Consider the following 21,017-nt stretch of genomic DNA (forward strand, 5'->3'; position numbering starts at 1 on the left):
GTAAGTGCCAAATTGCCACTGTAGATTGTTTATGTGCAGGAAGGTGCACCTTCCTGCACATAAATAATCAATCCCCTTAACGCAGACACCCTTGCACTATGGTGCAAGGATGCCTGCGTTGGCAGCTAAATTTAGTCCGGCGCAGGTGGAAACACATGGGTGAGACGTATTTGAGTAAATATGGCGCATCCCTGCATTTCTAAAGTTACACAGCGCAGCACCACTTTTCAATAAATCTGGCCTGAGGTGTCATTTGAATCGCTCTGACATTTATTGGCCAGCAGGAGATGGTAAGTGGTAGAGATCCAAAATTCTCTTGTGTTTCTTTCTAAAATTTACAGGTATCTCAAACGTCCTGCAGATGCATGGTTTCCATTTTTAACCAAAGGTTACGGCCTATGTCTCACAACTTCTTCCTGTTGGAGCATTTGTCCCTAGAGTAGTTGGTAGGCGTTTTTGAGGTTTCCTTCAGATGACTATATCTAGGTATTTTGCAGACAAGGTTAGAGCAGTTGAAAATAAAAGAATTACAGTCACCTAATAAAAACATTTATTTTGTCTGTTTAAAAATATATACACAGTTGCCACATTGACTGATGACCATTTGTACAAAATCTGTGTCAATCAAAGTAAAGTGTTTATGATAACAAATAGAGAGAGAATCATGTTTTCATATCTAGATAAAAAAACAGTAGAATAAAATATATCTAACTACTGGAAGGGAAGTATGGAAAGCAAAATTTACTACTGGAAGGGAAGAAGTATGGAAAGCAGAATTTTGTGCAAATCACATATATCAGTCCTTTCATATTTGAAAACGTTCTTGTACAGCTGTATTTAGGTATGCAAACATTTATCAAATATTCCAAACTGTTTGCCTCACAATATGCAACATAATATTAACAAAATATAAACTAATTTCCCATCACAATAAATATACAGCCTTATTTCACAAAGTACTCGAGAAAGTAATCTGTAAAAAAGAAATTCCACACAGGTTTTCGCAACCAAAGTGCAGTTCACATGTACAGAAAGTATTGTAATTTCTGGTGTCTCTGTTACGATCTTAAATTTATAAAAAACATGTCATAAACCCGTACTAAAGATACCAAACATATTTTCAAATCAGATATATTATTCAAATGCACAGAAAAAGGCAGGTATTCAAATGTATTAAACTGAAAGGAGTGTCAAATAAATAAACATATCTTCCATTTTCCGAGACGTACTCATACATATTCTAATCAAACTGGCTCATACTATTTAGACAGAGTATTTCCAGTTGCCCTTCATTAATACTTCTCCTGGCATTTCTTAATATCACCCTTTGATTCTCATGTAAGCCTTAAGGTAACTAAAACTTGTGCCCCGCCATGCATAGCTTTCTCTTCAATAACTTGACTTCTAATGTTTCATTGATATTTTTATTGATGTTGTAAAAGTTGTCATGAGTGCTGTAATATCTGAGGTAAATAGCACAGCATCGAGAGGGCGCGAGTTATAGTTACTTCGGGCCAAGTTATAGTTACCTTAGACCGTGAGTTATAGTTGTTTGAAATAACTCTATAACTCTCTGGCTTTGTGCCCTCTATAACTGCTGAATTTCTCTGGCTTTGTGTGATTAAGGCCAGAACCTAATTATAACGTCCATGTAATCTTTCTTTTTTTAAGTGAATTTCTATAGTTTTTTAAATTTTATTTTCTACCCCTAACGCCCCTGTTACCTTTGTTTTTTTCAGTGAATTTCTATGTGTTTTTTAACATAAAGTAATTTTTATAACTATATACGTTAATCCAACCACTGCCCCTGCGGCCAACTCCCCTAACCACACAACCCGCATTGCGCATGGCCTTTGGCCATGTGTAGTGGAAGTTGGCTGCAGGACCTGTCTCTTTGGGTGTGGGAATAGATGTGAGAGGGTGTCTCTGGGTGTTAGAGTGGGTGTGAGAGTATCTGGGTGTGAGAGTGAGCGTGAGAGGGTCTATGTGGATGTGACAGGGGGTGTGAAAGTGGCTGGGTGTGAGAGTAGGTGTAAGAGGATGTCTCTGGGTTTGAGAATGTCTCTGTGAGTGGGTGCATAGGTTTCTGTATCAGTCTGTGAGTGACTGTGTGAGTCTGAGTGGGCCTGTGAGTGACTAGGTGAGTGAGTGAGTGTGTCTGAGTGGGTCTCTTAGTGGGTGTGTGAGTCTCTGTGTGCTTCTGTGAGTGGGTGCATGAGTGTCTGAGTGGGTGTGTGAGTGGGTATGTGAGTCTTTGAGTGGGTCTGTGAGTGGGTGCTAGAGCTTACAGCTTTAGGGTGGTCATCCCCCAACTTTTTGCCTTTCTCCTTCCTCTTTTCTGACACTGTTTCTGCTGGTTTTAGGACTCTGTGCACTTTACCACTGCTAACCAGTGCTAAAGAGCATATGCTCTCTCCCTTAAACGTGGTAACATTGGCTCAGACCCAATTGCCATATTTAGTTTACTAGTAAAGTGCACTACATGTACCCAGGGCCTCTAAATTAAATGGTACTAGTGGGCCCTCAGCACTGATTGTGCCACCCACATAAGTAGCCCCTTAACCATGTCTCAGGCCTGCCATTGCAAGGCCTGTGTGTGCAGTTTCACTGCCACTTTGACTTGGCATTTACAAGTGCTTGCCAAGCCTTAAACTCCCCTCTTTCTACATATATGCCACCTCTAATGTAGGCCTTAGGTAACCCATACGGCAGGGTGCTATGTAGGTAAAAGGGAGGACATATACCTGTGTGTTTTAAATGTCCTGGCTGTGGAAAACTCCTAAATTCGTTTTCCACTCCTGTGAGGCGTGCTCCTTTCATAGGCTAGCATTAGGGCTACCCTCATATACTGTTTGTGTGGTAGATTCTGATCAGAAAGGGGTAAGTAGGTCATGTTTAGTATGGCCAGAAAGGTAATTGAAAATCCTGCTTATTGTTGAGGTTGAATTTTATATTACTATTTCAGAAATGCCACTTTTAGAAAGTGAGCATTTCTCTGCACTTAAAATCCATCTGTGCCTTGCAGCCTGTCTCAAATAAACGTCTGGGTTGGGCCGGTTAACAGCTTCTTTGTGCATTTCACCCAGACAACCACAAACACAGTATACTCAGTCACACCTGCACTCATCTGTATAATGTATAGGTTTTCCTGGGCTGGAAGGGTGGAGGGGCCTAACACTTATATTTCAAAGGCTAGTGGCCTGCCCTCACACAATGGACTTCCAAGACCCCTACTAGTACCCTGGCAGATCGACCAGTCGAGAAAGGGGAACTTGTGCACTTCAAAACCACTCTTTGAAGTCTCCCCCACTTCAAAGGCATTTCTGGGTATATAAATTGGGTCTCTGAACCCAACAACTTAGACACTTCTAAAAGGAGCTGCCTGGCTGCCCAAAGGACTCACCTGGACTTCTTTGCTGTGAAGGACTGCTGCCTTGCTGTTGCCCTGTTGCCTTGCTGGCCTCTGCTGAGAAGTGCTCTCCAAGGGCTTGGATTGAGCTTGCCTCCTGTTTCTGAAGTCTCAGGGCCAAAAAGACTTTGGGGGTCATGACAACATTGGCAGTAAAAGCCACTTACCGCCGTGCAGAAGACCGCCAACACACTGCCGCGGCTGCGGAATTCCGCCACAGCTATTATGACCCACATCTCGGAACCCGCCAAAATTCAGACACGCACACAAGTCCGCCACACCAAAGGTCAGTGATAAACTGGCGAAAACAAAACCGACACCGTCACACCAACAGAAATATGCCCACACTATCACGACACACAAATCCACGTGGCGGTCTTTCAACTGCGGTATTCCATTGGCGGTATACACCGCGCTCAAAATACACACACATCTCCAAAACACAGCCACATTGGACCATTCGAAATACACACACCTGATACACATACACACACCACTCCCACACACCCAATACAATATAAAACACACACCCACATCACCCACCAACCCCTATGACCAAAAATCGAGAACGAAGCACAGAAAGAGGCACCACCAGCAAGTACAACAGCATCCACAGGCACATAACACCATCACCCACACAACTTCCATGCACCTCACACAACACACCACTACATATCACCACACTTATCACCACACACACCACCCCACACATCACCAACACCACCCCATGGCACGGCAAAGACATCCCAGGTTCTCGGAGGAGGAGCTCAGGGTCATGGTGGAGGAAATCGTCCGGGTAGAGCCACAGCTATTTGGATCACAGGTGCAGCACACCTCAATTGCAAGGAAGATGGAGCTATGGCGAAGAATAGTGGACAGAGTCAATGCAGTGGGACAATACCCAAGAAATCTGGAGGACATCTGGAAAAGGGGGAATGACCTACGGGGGAAGGTGCGTTCCGTGGTCTCAAGACACCACCAGGCGGTTCAGCGGACTGGCGGCGGACCCCCACCTCCTCTCCCACAACTAACAACATGGGAGGAGCAGGCCTTGGCGATTCTGCATCCTGAGGGTCTTGCAGGAGTTAGTGGAGGAATGGACTCTGGTAAGTCAAATCTTAACTATTACATCCCCCACCCTACCTGCATGCTATCACATACCCCCACCCTCACCCCTATCACTCCAACTCCTCACAAATGTACCAGTATCACAAACCACAATTCCCAACACCAAGCCCTGCATGCAACAACAAAGCATGGACACCCATCACTAAAGCATGCCCACTGCACATACCCATACACCCCCTAAACCATCATCACTCAAGCTCCCTCACAGTAATGCCAGCACTGGGGTACAGGTCACCCACCCATTGCACACCATGCCACACACAGATGCAATAATCATGCCTTTCCACCCCTGCAGGACCACTACCCAACGTCACCAGACAGGAGGGTCCAGACATGTCCACTCCACCCACAGAAGAGGCCCACAGTGATGACAGCACCTCTGTCCAACTGGATCTAGATGACCAGCCCAGACCATCGGGGGCCTCGGGACAGTCGGTTCCCCTCACACAGGCACAGGCCACCACAGACCTTCCCTCCTCTGGAAACACCAGCACAGCACCCACCCAGCGGGCCCATACCTCCGTCCCCAGGACACGTCAATCAGCTGTGTGTCCACCACTACAGGGAACCCAGGATAACCCACCACCCCAACAACAACAGGGACCTGGGGGCAGTGGCAGTGGGCACACGGTCCAGGGGACGGAGGCCCAGGAACACAGGGGAACTATGAGGGCTGCCGTGCGAAAGGGGGCGGACAGGCCAAGGGATCCCACTTTCCACGAGGCCCTCTCCTCCATCATGGGAGCATACCACCACTCCCAGGAGACGATGGCAAAGGTACTGGCCAAGTTTCAGGAGACCCAGCGCATGCAGGAGGAACAGTATATGGGGTTCAGGGAGGAACTCAGAACCATCAGCTCCACCCTGGGCACCATCGTAGGGGTGCTGAAGGAACTACTTAACACCAGGAGGGACACTGTGGCACTCCAAGAGGCCCCTGACACTAGCATGGACGATGAACTGCCCACCACCTCCACCGGCGCTAGTGGACAGGACGCCCCGCCACAGGACCACCACACCAGCACCCCACCCCCTGTAGAGGGAGAACCACCCCGCAAACGCGCCCTGAGATCCAGGAACAAGACAGAGCACAATGCCAAGACCCCCGCCAAGAAATGAGACCACCCTGATTGTCATCCCACTGTCCCACTTTGTCACCCTGTCCATAATTAAACTGCCCCAGCTCCATTTCCTATGCCCTAATGGGCAATGCACCTGTGAGACTAATAGGCTGGACTCTGCCATGGACACTCCTCCGCCATCACCCCTCACCATTTAACTTCCCCCTCCAATATTTTGCATTAAAATAAACACACCTAAAGCACAAAATGATCTGGAGTCTGTCTGTGATTTCGAAATAGTGTATTTGCAATTACAGTGACAAAATGTTCTTGAAATAGTAATGTCAACATACCTATGTCACACAGCTCTAGTCCATGAGGAATCTATGCAGATGACACAAGTTGGGACCCACATCTGTGAAACAGTAAGTGACAACTCAGTGACCATAAACTGGGTGAAAACAACACAGTAGAGAGGTAGTAGTGTAAAAGTACATGCAGTAGGCAGGAATGTATTCTCACCTGTGTTTCACTGGAAATATTGCTGGATCACTGAGTCCCTGTTCTGCATGTCTTCTTCCTCTGCATCATCCTCATCACTTTCCACAGGCTTCACAGCTGCCACAACACCGCCATCTGGACCATCCTCCTGCAGAAAAGGCCCCTGTCGTCGCAAAGCCAAGTTGTGATGCATACAGCAGGCCACGATGATCTGGCACACCTTCTTTGGTGAGTAGAATAGGGATCCACCTGTCATATGCAGGCACCTGAACCTGGCCTTCAGGAGGCCGAAGGTCCGCTCAATCACCCTCCTAGTTTGCCCATGGGCTCATTGTTCCTCTGCCCTGGTCCTGGGATTCCTCACTGGGGTCAGTAGCCAAGAAAGGTTGGGGTACCCAGAGTCACCTGCAAATAGGAAGGGACAACTGTTAGACACACACTAACCTGTAGGGATAACCCCAGACAACTATTCCCACTGTCTTGCTTCCAGGGGCTCACCTAATAGCCACACATGGTGCCTCTGGAGTTGACCCATCACATAAGGGATGCTGCTATTCCGCAGAATGTAGGCGTCATGCACTGAGCCAGGGAACATGGCATTCACATGGGAGATGTACTGGTCTGCCAAACATACCATCTGTACATTCATGGAATGATAACTCTTCCGGTTTCTGTACACCTGTTCAGTCCTGTGGGGGGGGGCCAAAGCCACATGAGTCCCATCAATGGCACCTATGATGCTGGGGATATGTCCAAGGGCAAAGAAGTCACTTTTCACTGTAGGCAAATCCTCCACCTGAGGGAAAATGATGTAGCTCCGCATGTGTTTCAGCAGGGCAGGCAACACTCTGGACAATACGTTGGAAAACATAGGCTGGGACATCCCTGATGCCATGGCCACAGTTGTTTGAAAAGACCCACTTGCAAGGAAATGGAGCACTGATAGCACCTGCACTTGAGGGGGGATTCCTGTGGGATGGCGGATTGCTGACATCAGGTCTGGCTCCAACTGGGTACACAGTTCCTGGATTGTGGCACGGTCAAACCTGTAGGTGATTTTCAAATTTCTTTCCTCCATTGTCGACAGGTCCACCAGCGGTCGGTACACTGGAGGATTCCACCATCTCCTCACATGTCCCAGCGGACGGTGCCTATGAAGGACAACAGCGACCACAGAGTCAAACAACTCGGGGTACGTACCCACAGTTTACCCAGAACAACAATCATACACAATAGGTGGCCTGTATTTATGTTGAGACTAGGCCTAGGTATGTGTGACACAGTTGGAAATGAGGCCCTGTGGGCCCCTGAAATGGCGGCTGCCTGACCTCTAAAGTAGGACAATGGGATGTGAGGTAACTGCGCTGGCGTTGTACACTGTCGCGGTAGGCGGTCGGAGACCGCGGTGCAATGCTGCATTGGTTAACATTGGACCCTATGGGTCCCAGGAGCCAATGACAATGTACGCCAGCGGTGATGGTACGCACCGCAGCGGACGTGACCGCCATTTTCTATCTGTTTAATCACTCGATACCTGATCTTCGACAGGAAAGGACCTACACTGCAAGTGCTGCTGTGACCTCGGTCTGGAAGAGACAATGGCTTGTGCGTCTGGGGAAAGGCCCCCTGCCTTCACATCGGAGAAGTTGGAGAAGCTCGTTGATGGGGTCCTCCCCCTGTACACGCTACTCTAAGGTCCTCCAGACAAACAGGTAAGTACACAGGGAGCATGTTGTATGGGCTATGCCTGTGTGGAGAGGGTTGGATGTAAGAAGGAAGGGGGCAGAGTTCTGCATGCATGAAAGACGGTGGGTGCATGTGCCACATGGCAAGGGTAGTGATGGGGGCCACTCACTTTGACGGTGCAGTTGGTAATGACTTCTCTTCTTCCCTGTACATTTCATGTAGGTCAGCACCCACCAGAAGAAAGAGATTTGGCGTGCCATCGCCAAGGACGTCCGGACCCTGGGGGTCTACCACAGACGGAGCACCCACTGCCGGAAAAGATGGGAGGACATTTGCCGCTGGAGCAAGAAGACGGCAGAGGCTCAGCTGGGGATGGCCTCCCAACGTGGGAGGGGTGCCCGTCGAACCATGACCCCCCTGATGTTCAGGATCCTGCCGGTGGCCTACCCGGAGTTGGATGGGCGCTTGAGGGCATCACAGCAGACACAAGGGGGTGAGTACACTCTCATTCAGCTGACTTTGTGAGCAGTGGAGTTGTCTGGGTGGGGGAGGAGGGATGTGGGTTTCCCTAGGCCAGGGCAAGTTCCGTAGGCTAGGCCCCTCCATGAGGCATGGCCCTGTGCCCGCCACCCCACCTCTGTACAGTGCCAAGTACAGCTATTCATGCCCCTGTGTCATCTATGTGTGCAGATGTCGTCCATAGCCTTGTAGGCCATTTCCCAGGAATTGCACTGTAGAGCCCAAGAGCGTGGCGTAGTGCAGGGGGCTTCTGTGTCTGTCTTGTCCGCCAACGGTAGCGGTAATCCATGCACTCAACATGCCTTTATTCTGTCCCCCCCCCTTTTTGTGGTTTCCCTGTTCTTGTGTGCATTACCATCATCAGGCGGAGGACCAGTGGCATCGGAGCACGAGGGAGCTGCATCCCACATGGCCATGGAGGGCCACACAATGGCTCAGAATTCACCAGTGGGATGGAGGGCGAGGGGAGCACCACGGCGGGGACAGGAGCTGACACCAGCGACACAGACTCATCCTCTGATGGGAGCTCCCTTGTGGTGGTGGCAACATCTGTGCCCCCCGCATCTACAGGTACAGCCGCCACCCCCCCCCACCAGCACCACCCTCCCAGCAGCCCCTCAGCCTTCGCCGGTGCCCAGTCACCGAGGAGGGTGGGCATCACCTTCGCCCCAGGCAGCTGAGGCCCTGCCCCAGTCACCCCTGCTGCCCTCAGTGAGGAGGCCATTGACCTCCTCAGGTCACTCACTGTTGGGTAGTCTACCATTTTGAATGCCATCCAGGGTGTAGAAAGGCAGTAGCAACAAACTAATGCATTCCTGGAGGGCATTCATTCTGGTCAGGTGGCCCTTCACCGAGCCTTTCAACCTCTGGCCTCAGCACTGATGGCAGCCATTGTCCCTGTGTCTAGCCTCCCCCCTCCAACTTCCTCCACCCAGACCCAATCCCCTGTACCTCTGCCTATCCCAAGCACACCATTAGACCAGCCTGCACACACCTCACCACACAAGGGAAGCTCAGGCAAACATAAGCACCACACATCCCACAGGCACTCACGCAAGCATCACACACATGCAGACACACCATCATCCACTGCCTCCACTGTGTCCCCCTCCTCGTCGTCTCTCTCCTCCCTCCCAGTCTCGTCTATACACACACCTGCATGCACTACCTCTACAGCCACTACGTCCCTCACCAGCACACCCCGCTCACGTGCAGTCACTACCCCCACTACCATTCACACTTCCCCTGTGTCCTCTCCCAGAGTGTCTGTGACGCCCCTCCCATGATACACAAACGCAGGCACACACCCACCCAACAGCCATCCACCTCACAACAGCCTCTAGCGCATGCACCTGCACCCAAAGTCACCAAACGTACACCTCCTACTACCACCACCTCTTCCTCCACTCCCAAACCCCCTCCAGCCACCCGTCCCAGTGTGTCCAAAAAACTTTTCCTGTCCAGCCTTGACCTTTTTCCCACACCTCCCCCACCACGTCCATCTCATAGGTCCCGAACTTGCACGAACTACCACAACATCTCTGGGACCAGTGGTGCCTGTAGTCACAGGTATGTGGAGTGCACCGGCCACCAGGGCAGCCAGTGTGGCATGGAGCCACAGCACAGCCAGTCCCCCCCTGTGAAGCATCAGAAGTTGGCCAGTGCCCGGCGGAAGAGGGGGAAGACTCCAGCCACCCAAGCCGCTCCCAAGGGCCCCGGTGGGAGTGTGGACTCAGCTGTGACACCTCCCAAGGTGGGGAAGGGCCACAAGAAACCCGGCAAGTCTGGGAAAAGCAGCACGGCGGAGAAGACCGCTATCATCCCCGCTGCCCAGGAGGCCACCGCCAGCCCCAGACCAGCTGCCCAGGCGGGACTCGCCAGCCTCATCCCCGCTGCCCAGGAGGCCACCGCCAGCCCCAGCCCAGCTGCCCAGGAGGGCCCCGCCAGCCCCATCCCCGCTGCCCAGAAGGCCACCGCCAGCCCCAGCCCAGATGCCCAGGAGGCCACCGCCAGCCCCATCCTAGCTGCCAGGAGGGCCCGCCAGCCCAGATGGGCCATGAAGGACCGCTAGCCCCAGCCCAGCTGGGCCATGAAGGACCGCCAACTCAAGCACCGCTGAACAGGGCACCGCCAAATCAAGCACCGCTGAACAGGGCAAGCACCACTGAACAAGGCACCGCCAACTCAAGCACCGCTGAACAGGGCACCGCCAACTCAAGCACCGCTAGCCCATGAGCGGCACGGGCACTGATGCAACTGGGACCGTCACGGGGTGAGTGATGCACTCTGGGCACAAGTCCCCCTCCAGAACCAGTGGAGAAATGCATCCACTACCTCTGCCCTTCACAGGATGAAGCACTCTGGGCACCAGTCCCGCACCAGTCCCCCTCCAGAACCAGTGGAGACTTGCATCCACTACCTCTGTCCTTCACAGGATGAAGCACTCTGGGCACCAGTTCCCCTCCAGAACCAGTGGAGAGATCCATCCACTACCTCTGTCCTTCACAGGATGAAGCACTCTGGGCACCAGTCCCCCTCCAGAACCAGTGGAGACATGCATCAACTACCTCTGTCCTTCACAGGCTTTGCACTCCCCATGATATGGCAGTGGGCAAACCACCCACTGGAGAGACTTGAGAGACTGTGGCTTTGCACTCCCAGGATAATGCAGTGGGCATACCACCCACTGGAGAGACTTGAGAGACTGTGGCTTTGCACTCCCCAGGATAATGCAGTGGGAAACCACCCACTGTAGAGACTTGAGAGACTTTGGCTGTGCACTCCCCAGGATAATGCAGTGGGCCAACCACCCACTGGAGACACTTGAGAGACTGTGGCTTTGCACTCCCCAGGATAATGCAGTGGGCAAACCACCCACTGGAGAGACTTGAGAGACTGTGGCTTTGCACTCCCCAGGATTGAACAGTGGGCATGCCACCCACTGTAGAGACTTGAGAGACTGTGGCTTTGCACTCCCCAGGATTGATCAGTGGGCAACCCACCCACTGTAGAGACTTGAGAGACTGTGGCTTTGCACTCCCCAGGATTGAACAGTGGGCATTGAGCCCCCTCGTGGATCTGGCGTCGTGCACTCATCCGGCTGAGGTGCCCCCCTTCCCTTCCCCCTGAGGTGCCTGTTGTATTTCTATCTGATGCCCCTGCAGTGTTCTCTCTGTTTTGATCTGGTATCGAGTGTGGGCCTTGCCCATGCATTTTGGGCCCAGTGGTCCACGGACTATAAATACTGCAATACCTGGACTACTATTCTTGGTGTATATTTTGTTAATAGTGTATATATGTATATTTTTGCATACTGAATTTTAATACATTACAATGGTTACACTCATTTCCTTTTGTCTTTGCATTCTTCCAGTGGGGGTTGGGGGGGTATAACTATAATGTATAGATATGTATTAGTGTGTGTGTTGTAGTGGGTGTTGGTGGGGGTGGGGGTGTTGCGTGTGTGTGTGTCTGTTTTTTGACTCCCCCTCCCCTGTGTCGTAGGTGCAGTACTCATCGTGGTCTTCACCACCGGCGTTCGTGCTCCTGGTACAGGAGCAGGAAGACTATCGCAGGTAGGATTTGAAGTTCCGGGTCCATGGTGTCCTCGTTCCTCGTGGAGTGTGTAGAGGTGAGCGTTTTTCCTTTGAAATTCCTGTTTCCGCCGTGTTTTTATCCGCGGTGAATCCGCCCTGGAAAAGGTGGCGGATTGGCCTGTCATAATAGTGTGGGCGGTACATTGTCTTCCGCCTGTCTGTTGGCGGTGACCGCTGCGCTGTTTGTTTGTACCGCCGTGGAGGTCGGAGTGTTAAAGTGGCTGTCTTTGTTGGCGGTTTCCGCCACGGTCGTAATTGCAATTTTTTTCCTGCCGGCCTGTTGGTGGTCTTACCGCCGCTTTAACACCGTCTGCCAGGGTTGTAATGACCACCTTTACGGAAACGATGCACAGCCTGTCCTGCAACGAGAAAATCGCAGCACCGCCAAACCAGAACGACAAAGCCCGACTTCCTGAGTAAAGAATCGATGCAGCGCCTCCCGTGTGATAGTAACTCCGACGCATCACCCACCGGATCGATGCAGCGCCTGTGACTTTAGCCAGCACACCCAGGATTTCCACGCATCGTCCCTGGGCATCAAAAGAACCCCACATCGCTGTGAGGATCCAAGATTGTGTGCCAGAAATTGATGCAAAGCACTTGCACCTTGGGAAGAAACAACACATCATCTGTGCCATGTCGGGAAATCTGATGCACACCTTCCTTTTTCCATGCATCTCCTCCTCTGTGGTCTCTGTGCGTATAATTTTGACGCAAACCAGGTACTTTGTGCTCAAAAGAGACAATTGTTGATTTTTAAGACTTAAGACTCTCTTCAACATTGAAAAAAGTGATATTTCAACTTGTGCCTATTAAATCTTTATCGTTTTGACCTTAATTTAATCAGATAAATATCGTATATTTTTCTAAACCTCTGTGGTGTCTTTTTGTGGTGTTTTCACTGTGTTATTGCATGATTTATTGCACAAATACTTTACACATTGCCTTTCTAAGTTAAGCTTGACTGGTCAGTGCCCAGCTATCAGAAAGTAGGCTCAGGAAAATGTGGATTATATGTGATTTATCCTGATTAGGATTGTGGTCCCTACTTAGACAAGGGTGCATACCTCTGCCAACTAGAGACCCCATTTCTAACAGTGGGTGCATGAATCTCTGAATGGGTCTGTGAATGGGTGCGTGAGTCTTTGAGTGGGTCTGTGAGCCGGTGCGTGAGTCATGTGTAAGTGGGTCTGGGAGTGGGCACATGAGTGTCTGAATGGGTCTGTGAGCGGGTTTGTGAGTCTCTGAGTGGGTATGTGAGTGGGTGAATGAGTGTCTCAGTGATTGTCTAAGGTGCATCTGTGAATGGGTGTGTGTGTGTCTGTGTGGGTGTGTCAGTAGTTGTGTGAGTGACTCTGCCACAAAGAAACCTCACCTGCTGTTTTATTCAACAAGAGTCCACAGCTTTGCATGACATATCTACCCAAGTGGAGTTCTTTCTGCCTCATTAGGTAAATGTCCCATATGTATTCTGTACTGCATCTGTGTAATGGAGCACAAGGAAATGTCACCAGTGATCTTGTGTGCATTTTGGCAACATGATTGTTACTATTACCTGTTTCACTAGAACTCTGTAATAACATGAGTCCTACTATAGAGAGGCCATTGAGACTACAAAGATGTAAATCTCCACCAAACCAGGGTCCTTACTCTTATCTCTATGAATTAAGTGTTTCTTTGTTTTGTGGAGATGTCTTCATATTCCTCGACAATAAGAATGCACTGGGGGGCCCACTGGTGCATCTTTGCAGTCTCGTTGGCCTCTCTACAGGAGGATTCATGTTATCATAGAATTCGGGAGAAAGACGCATGAGGAACAGTCACATTGCCTAATGCACACAAGGTCGCTGGAGATGTTTCCTCCTGGTCCATTAAGCAGCTGTTATGTAGAATACACACTGGATATTTACCCAACGACGTAGCACTAACTAACTAACCAGTAGAAAGTACTCCAGTTTGTGCAAAACTGTGGACTCTTGTTGGACAAACAAGCAGTTGAGCTTTCATTCCAGCCATAATGCTCATTTCACAGAAATTAAACCTCACCAGGAAGCACTTCCAAATATAAACATAGCAGGTGCTCCAGTTGAAGCTCCACTTCTGGAAAGGACAAATTATCCTAACTCCTGGACTTGGTGAAAGCAAAGCAAGTGTTTTTACTCCACGATTCCATATTGAAAAACAATCTGAAATCCTTTGTTTTGGTGAATGCATCTTTCATCAATCAGTCAATGCAATCTGTATGTGACTGTGACCACTTAGGTATTTCTTGTCCTCTACGGGGGGAACACATGACCCCCCTCCCCAGATGAGTTTGGCCCCTGGGACCCAATCCCCTGAGGCCTACCTCTATTCAATGGGAGAGGGGGCTGCATGGCCCCTAAACCCTGGCCTATTTCGGCCACGAGAACCCCATCCCCCTGGTCCCACTTCTATTAAATGGAGGAAGGGAGGCGCATGGCCCCCTCCCCAGACCAATTTTGGTCCCAGGCACCCCATCCCCCAGGACTCTGTCATCTCTCCTGGGTTCCCCTCCAAGGCACCCAGTGTGCAATGGGACCATGGGGGAAGACTCAAGGCCCCTTTGGTTCAGCCGTCTCCCCGCCTCCTGCAGAGCTGGCATTGCTTTTGTACTCAAAGAGCTGCTAAACATGCAGCTCCCTGTCTGCAAAAGCAATAGTTTCATCTCTTTCCCTGCCTCATCTTTGTGGGCAATGAAAGAGATGAAACTTCTGCTTCCATTGGGTGGGATTTGTTTGAAAGGTCTTGCCCTGTGGAAGCAGAGTGTTTGCTCTGACTTTGTGCGAGCTTGGCAGTCCCCAGGGCCATTAATGGCTCCACAAGGGGGCTGCGTGGCCCCCTCCAACATTTTAACTTAGCCCTGGGAAGATGATGGTCCCCGGAGCTGCTGAGGGGAGTGGTGGGGGGGCTTATGAGCCTCCCCCATTTTAAATAAAGATTTTGCCTCAGAGAGGTGGTGGTTACTGTGGCAAAGGGGGCCACGTGGCCCCGTGCATTTCTGTATCATAGCCCCAGGGAGATGGTGGAACCTAGGTCTAATAGAAGCCTTAGGGGTGGGTCCCTGTGTGGCCCCCTCTTTTTTCAATCTCCCGATGCAACTGGGACCTGGCCCACCTGGGGGCAAAATAAAAACAAAGGGCAGGAGATCGCCCTATCCAGATCCGCGGATTTTTCAGAGATTTAAAATAATTGCTTTTGTATTCCTGGAGGGTCGGTTAGGGACCTCCTGACCAAGGCTAGGGGCTCAGGGTGACCCTACCCTGGCCCCTTTTCTTTTTTTTTTTACCCTTTTTGTGGGACTCGTCTTCAACTGCCAACACTTCATTGTTGAATTGTTGGCAGCCAATCACACATCAGCACTGGGACAGTTGGATCCACAGAGGATCTGCATCCCTAGATATCTATATTTTTGAATTTCTAATTACTCCAAAACTACTGAACAGATTTACACCACATCACACAAAGCAGGCTTTCTGGACCCAGAGTTAGCTCTCTGCCAAAAGTGGAGTAATTCCGTCCAGCGGTTTGGGCTGTGGTCATGTTCAAAATCCCTTTGGTAAAATATACAGTGAAAACCTGTTTTGAGAGCCCCCTTTTTTCTCGGCCTCTGCTTGAAGGATCACCCTCATACTTCAAAGGCAGCAGCTGAAGCCGCTGAGGTCTACGTTTGGAATTTCATGAAGATTTGTCAAGTGGTGCCAAAGTTGTTGGCAAAACAAAAAACGCTATTCCTATGAAAACTATAACTATCTACTGGCAACCACCAGTAGGTTTTATATATATATATAAAAATAATTTAAAAAAAAATATATATATATATATATATATATATATATATATATATATATATATATATATATATATATATATTCGATTATACCGACAGCGGCCAGTATTTCTAGCATTTCACCAGTTTGGAGTCGGCGAGGACATATATATCTCCTGTTTGTGTACTGACACTTGAAGAATTAGTGACTGGGAGCCTGGACTTCAATAAATGCCTTGCACAATTCTAAACTGGTTTGGACACTCTCATCGATGGAATTATTGTGAGCAGGTGTCCTTTTGTGAACATTTGTACCAGTGCGACCCTGTGATGGAAGGGTACAGTTGCTCTCTTTTCTCAATGACTGTTTGTTGAGACAGATAAAAGTCATGTCATGAAAGGCCACGAACTGGGGATAATATTATTTATTTTTATTATTGATGTCACCAATTTAAAAGTATGAACTGTTATTAATACTATGGTATGAACCATCTGTGAGGAACTGAATTTTAGTTTGGATTATCGTACTGGAGTGTTGTAATTAAGAGCCTAAGTGGTAACCATTCCCAGGTGCGGAAAGCATTTTATTCACTATCCCAGAATGCTGTATAAAAGCCATGACGTTAGTAATAAAAAAGAGACAACAGAGGAATTCACTTGATAAAGACATGGATGTCGAAACGTGTTGTGGAGTCTGCTGAATGTCTGCCTTTACAAAATAAAGGAGTTGGTTAAATGAGCTTCTGAGAGTGCAGCTCGTTCTTTTCTGGACTTCTGTACTAATATATATATATATATGTAAAAAAGAATAGAGAACTCTGGGTAGTTCCCAAGTTTAGGTGGAGAGCAGCTCCAGTAAGGAGCACCCTGCAACACGAGTGACACTCTAGATTTGCTCACCTCAAATGTCTGTTTATCTAGCAAAGTTTTTAAGCATTGGATCAGCACAGTGCTATCCAGCTGAGCTAGATAGTGACAAAGTATTTTGCCATTTGTACAGCAAAGTCTTTAAGCATAGGTTTGACAAAGTGTCAACCTTGCCGAGCTGTAAAATGACAAAAGCCATTTACCACTCCAGGCACAGTATTACAGCTTTGGACTGGTAAAATACCGTCCAAGCCAACCTGGAATGAGTAAAAGCAACCCTGACAAGTGTTTCGTGCTCATTAGAGCTCATCTGAGAGATTTAGCCTTGTCCAGACACAAGGGAGCTCCCAGTATAGGTCAAACAAATCCCTTTCAGGGTTAGATTGACGCATACATTATGCAAAAAAGAATAGAGAACTCTGAGTAGTTCCCAAGTTTAGGTGGAGAGCAGCTCTAGTAAGGAGCACCCTACAACAACAGCGGCACTCTAGATTTCCTCACCTCAAATGTCTGTTTATCTAGCAAAGTTTTTAACAAAGTTTTTAAGCATAGGATCAGCACAGTGCTATCCATGCCGAGCTAGATAGTGACAAAGTATTTTGCCATTTGTACAGCAGTCTTTAAGCATAGGTTTGACACAGTGTCAACCTTGCCGAGCTGTAAAATGACAAAAGCCATTTACAACTCCAGGCACAGTATTACAGTTTTGGACTGGTAAAATACCGTCCAACCCAACCTGGAATGAATAAAAGCAACCCCTGACACATGTTTCATTCTCACTAAAGCTCATCAGAGAGGTTTAGCTTTGTCCAGACACAAGGGAGCACCCTTTTCTCAGTGACAGTTTCCACTGGGTGGTTGGGTCAGCATTTCCATAAGAGATCCATCTTTTGTGTTGCTAAACACATTTGGCCCTGTTTGCTGAATCTCCACAAAACTTCCTAAAAAAGTGTGCTTTTTCGCCTAGTTTGTGCAAGCTACGTTTTCAGTGATCCGTCAAGCAGGGACTGGGAAAAAAGGGTACCCAAACCGCAAAATACCCAAACATTTTCCACATACCTTTTTCAGAAGCTCTACCGCTAAAATTGCTTAACGGAATTACACCAGATTTGTCAAGAAGCTAGATATTGGTCCGCAAGTTTAGCTTTCTGTAATTTAGTGTAAATCCGTTCAGTAGTTTTAAGAAAGTAAGCTTAAAATATAATTGTATACCTGGATGGTTGGATTCGCAAGAAGCTTGAGAGAGGGCAGGGATACCCTGCCCCTCTAGGCTCCATAGGTGGTACCCAGAGGGAATCTGCTGGGACCAAAATCCAAAATAACTTCAGAAACTTTGCTGCAATCCAGCAGGACTCCCGCTGGATCAAAAGAAAACGAAACTAAAATGGCTGTATTCTTTAGTTAAGGTAAGGTGAGCATCAACCCCTGAGATGGATACAGCCCCAGGGACACCATCCTTGGGGCCCGATTCATTAAATATGGAGAGGTGGCGAGCAGCCCCCCTCCCTGAGCTGTATTCAGCCCCGGGACCCCATCCACTGGAGCCTGATTGATTAAATATAGGGAGGGGCCTCACAGCCCCTCTACCTAAGCTATATTTGCCCATGGGGACACCATCCTCCAGGATCAGTTTAATTAAATATGGGATCAACACCCCTAAAGCCATATTTGGCCCCAGGGACTCCATCCCCCATGGCCCACAGCATTTTTTTAAGGGGTGGGGCCTCCCTCGCTGAGCCTTTAAAAGGCCCTGGGGACCCCATTCCTTCAGGTCTGTCAGTATAGTTTAAAGGGGGGGGGAACACGCGGCCCTCCTTCCTGAGCCTCTAATGGCTGAAGATTACATCCGCCGGATCCATCTTACTTGCTGTGCCCGGTGAGCCCACCCTCAGGACACAGCAGTTTCCTGACAGCACCAGCTGCAAAGGACATGTGCGGCGGGGTTGGCTTTATGCATGGTAATAAAATATTACTTTGTGTTTAAAAAAAACTAAAAATTCACTGTATAAAAACTACGGTTAAATAACTGTTAGATTGAGGGTTCTCAATCTTGAGTGGAACACTGTGTATGTAATGGATGACGTGCAGGGGTTCTGGGTTGTGAAGTCATGGGATTCTGTGGCAGTTGAGACTGTGACTGTAAAGGTGTCTGATGTTTATAGGCATAGGTTATAACACTTTTCTGGTGACGAAGATGGGATGCTCAAGACACCTGGTCGAGCACTGAGACAGGTTTAACAGAGAATAGCGTGTGCCACTCTGTAAAGGATGCAATGCTGCACTTTGAAAATTTCTGAGAAGCTTTGCTTGAGAATTACAGTAACAGATGCTGACTATTGCTATCTGTGACGCTTTGGGCGGGAAATATCGAGAAAGAGCTTAAAATTCTGTTTTTTGATGAAGATATTGATTTAAGCGCGATTCCCACATCACCCTTGCAACCGCTTTTTAAATTAGAAGCCCGCATATGTTTGAAGTAGGCCGTGTAACTGCCCACCATCAGCACTCTGGAGAGCCGTGTGAGCTGCGCGCAGTGAGAAGCTGTCTCAGCCACACACATAACAGAGGAGGAGAACTTGCGCACAGAAGAGGAGTGAGTGTGCTGTACCTGCAGTGTGTGCTCATGAGGAGGCCCGTTGAGGCTGACGAGTTTTGAGGGTAAGAAGCACAAACTATTCAGTGCATCTTTTCAGCTCTTCTGAGAAGTAAAAAGGGCACTGCACTGCTGTTAAGGCACAGCAAGAATGAAAACAAGCATTTGCAATGCAATGGGTTTTGCATTCGCTCAAGTTAGAGCTAGTAGTGTTGTAAACTCCTAACTGACTTTTCTTGCCAAATAAATTGAAAATGAAAAGTAAATTAGTTTCACATAAGTGAGCCCACGGCCGCCATGAGCGTGAAGGAGAGACACAAAAGGAAAAAGAAGTTAGCTCACAGTCAAAAGTATCTGCAAAAGTGCAATCAGACATGTAACAGGGTTGATGTCTAAGGAGGTAACCAAACCCCCCCAAGGAGAGACAAGCGTAAAGCATTTACCAATGTTAACAAAGGATTTTTGAAGGGCAATCCCATGAATGAGCGATAGCAATAGGTTTGAGGTGGGTGTAGTTAAAAGCCCACATAGATACCAAGACGTCAGAAAAGCAGCGCTTGCGTGCTGCTGTGCTCAACCTAATGACAAAATAATGAATTAATACTATCACAAAATGTGTCAGATCTTTCCATTTTCTTGCCACATAATTTAGATAAACCATCCACATAATCTTTTCCTCCCTTGCTGCATAATTCCAGCGGCCCTCATGTGAGAAACGTAGGCACTTAAGCAGACAGCACAGTTACAGCCATACCGCAGGCTCTGTCGTGCTAAACACAGATTTTCAAGCAGACAGTACAGTGACATCAGTACCACAGGCCCTCACGTGCTAAACACAGACACTCAAGCAGAGAGTACAATTACATCAGTACCGCTGGTATGAAGAGATGAGAGGCCTTTATGGTTTTACTTCCTTTCCTCGCCACATATTTATGTCAAAAAGCTTTCTCAGATCTTACGTACCTAAAAAATAAAAACAGAAATCACTTGGAAAATGTAGAATCTGATCTGAGGATTCAGCGTTCCTAAATAAAACCACACATTTAAAAGTAAGTCGCTGAGCCACAGCACCAACTTTCCCATTAAAATGTTTAGAATTTTGCATATTTTTTCCAATGTAAAATAATGATATGCTTAGTAATTCTAGCATTTGTTTGGTGTGTGCTTGTTTGTATATTTTTGTGAATTACTGTGTTAATGTTTGAAATTTAAATTGCACAAATTGCTTAGAGGTCCCCAGTTTCCATTAGTGATTCAGTGTGGGTCCTCAGGAGTCAAAAGGCTGGGAACCATTGCACTACAGAGTTGAAAAACAAGCAGCATTAGTCAAAAACGTGGAGAAGTGATCACACCAAAAGAGGCCCTTTTCCTACAGGGAAGAATCATGTTTAGACTCCATTGTAGCAGTGAGTGCAATTGAGTGGCTGAGGTAGGTCAGCCATTTAAATCAATGGTGATAAAAATGTTTTGTGAGTGTGACGAATGCTTTCAGGATAGGTGATTTAATTCAAGAGCACAGGAGGCATTTTGTGGATTTAAAGTTTGATGATTAGTCTATGTATGGATAAACCCTCCAAATGAGGATTATGGAATACTTCAAACCTACCAATAGGACAGAGAGCAGGAAACGTTTTGGTAGGCTTGTCAGTTTGTTTCCAGGTAAACTTTCCATCACATCAATATAAACAGAGATTCACCATACAAACATATGGCATGACGTTTCCAAATGTTGCTGATGGAATCTTGTTGTCTTGCGAGGATGGCGATGAGCACCAAGTCATGTGTGTACTCTCCGCTTTCATGTACAATAAGCCACTGTACCACCCTTGCTACAAAGGCCACTGTCACACGGCCCATTTATTTGCTGTCA

At 48.2% G+C, this 21,017-nt stretch overlaps 1 protein-coding gene across 2 annotated transcripts in view; it reads right to left on the reverse strand.

The window, feature by feature from the left end:
• Window positions 1–21,017, reverse strand: part of LOC138250328 (arylsulfatase H-like) — a 598,307-nt gene that overhangs the window by 16,090 nt on the left and 561,200 nt on the right. The window lies entirely within an intron of this gene.

The sequence above is a fragment of the Pleurodeles waltl genome, chromosome 8, assembly GCF_031143425.1.
Source record: "Pleurodeles waltl isolate 20211129_DDA chromosome 8, aPleWal1.hap1.20221129, whole genome shotgun sequence".
NCBI classification, from domain to species: Eukaryota; Metazoa; Chordata; class Amphibia; order Caudata; family Salamandridae; genus Pleurodeles; species Pleurodeles waltl.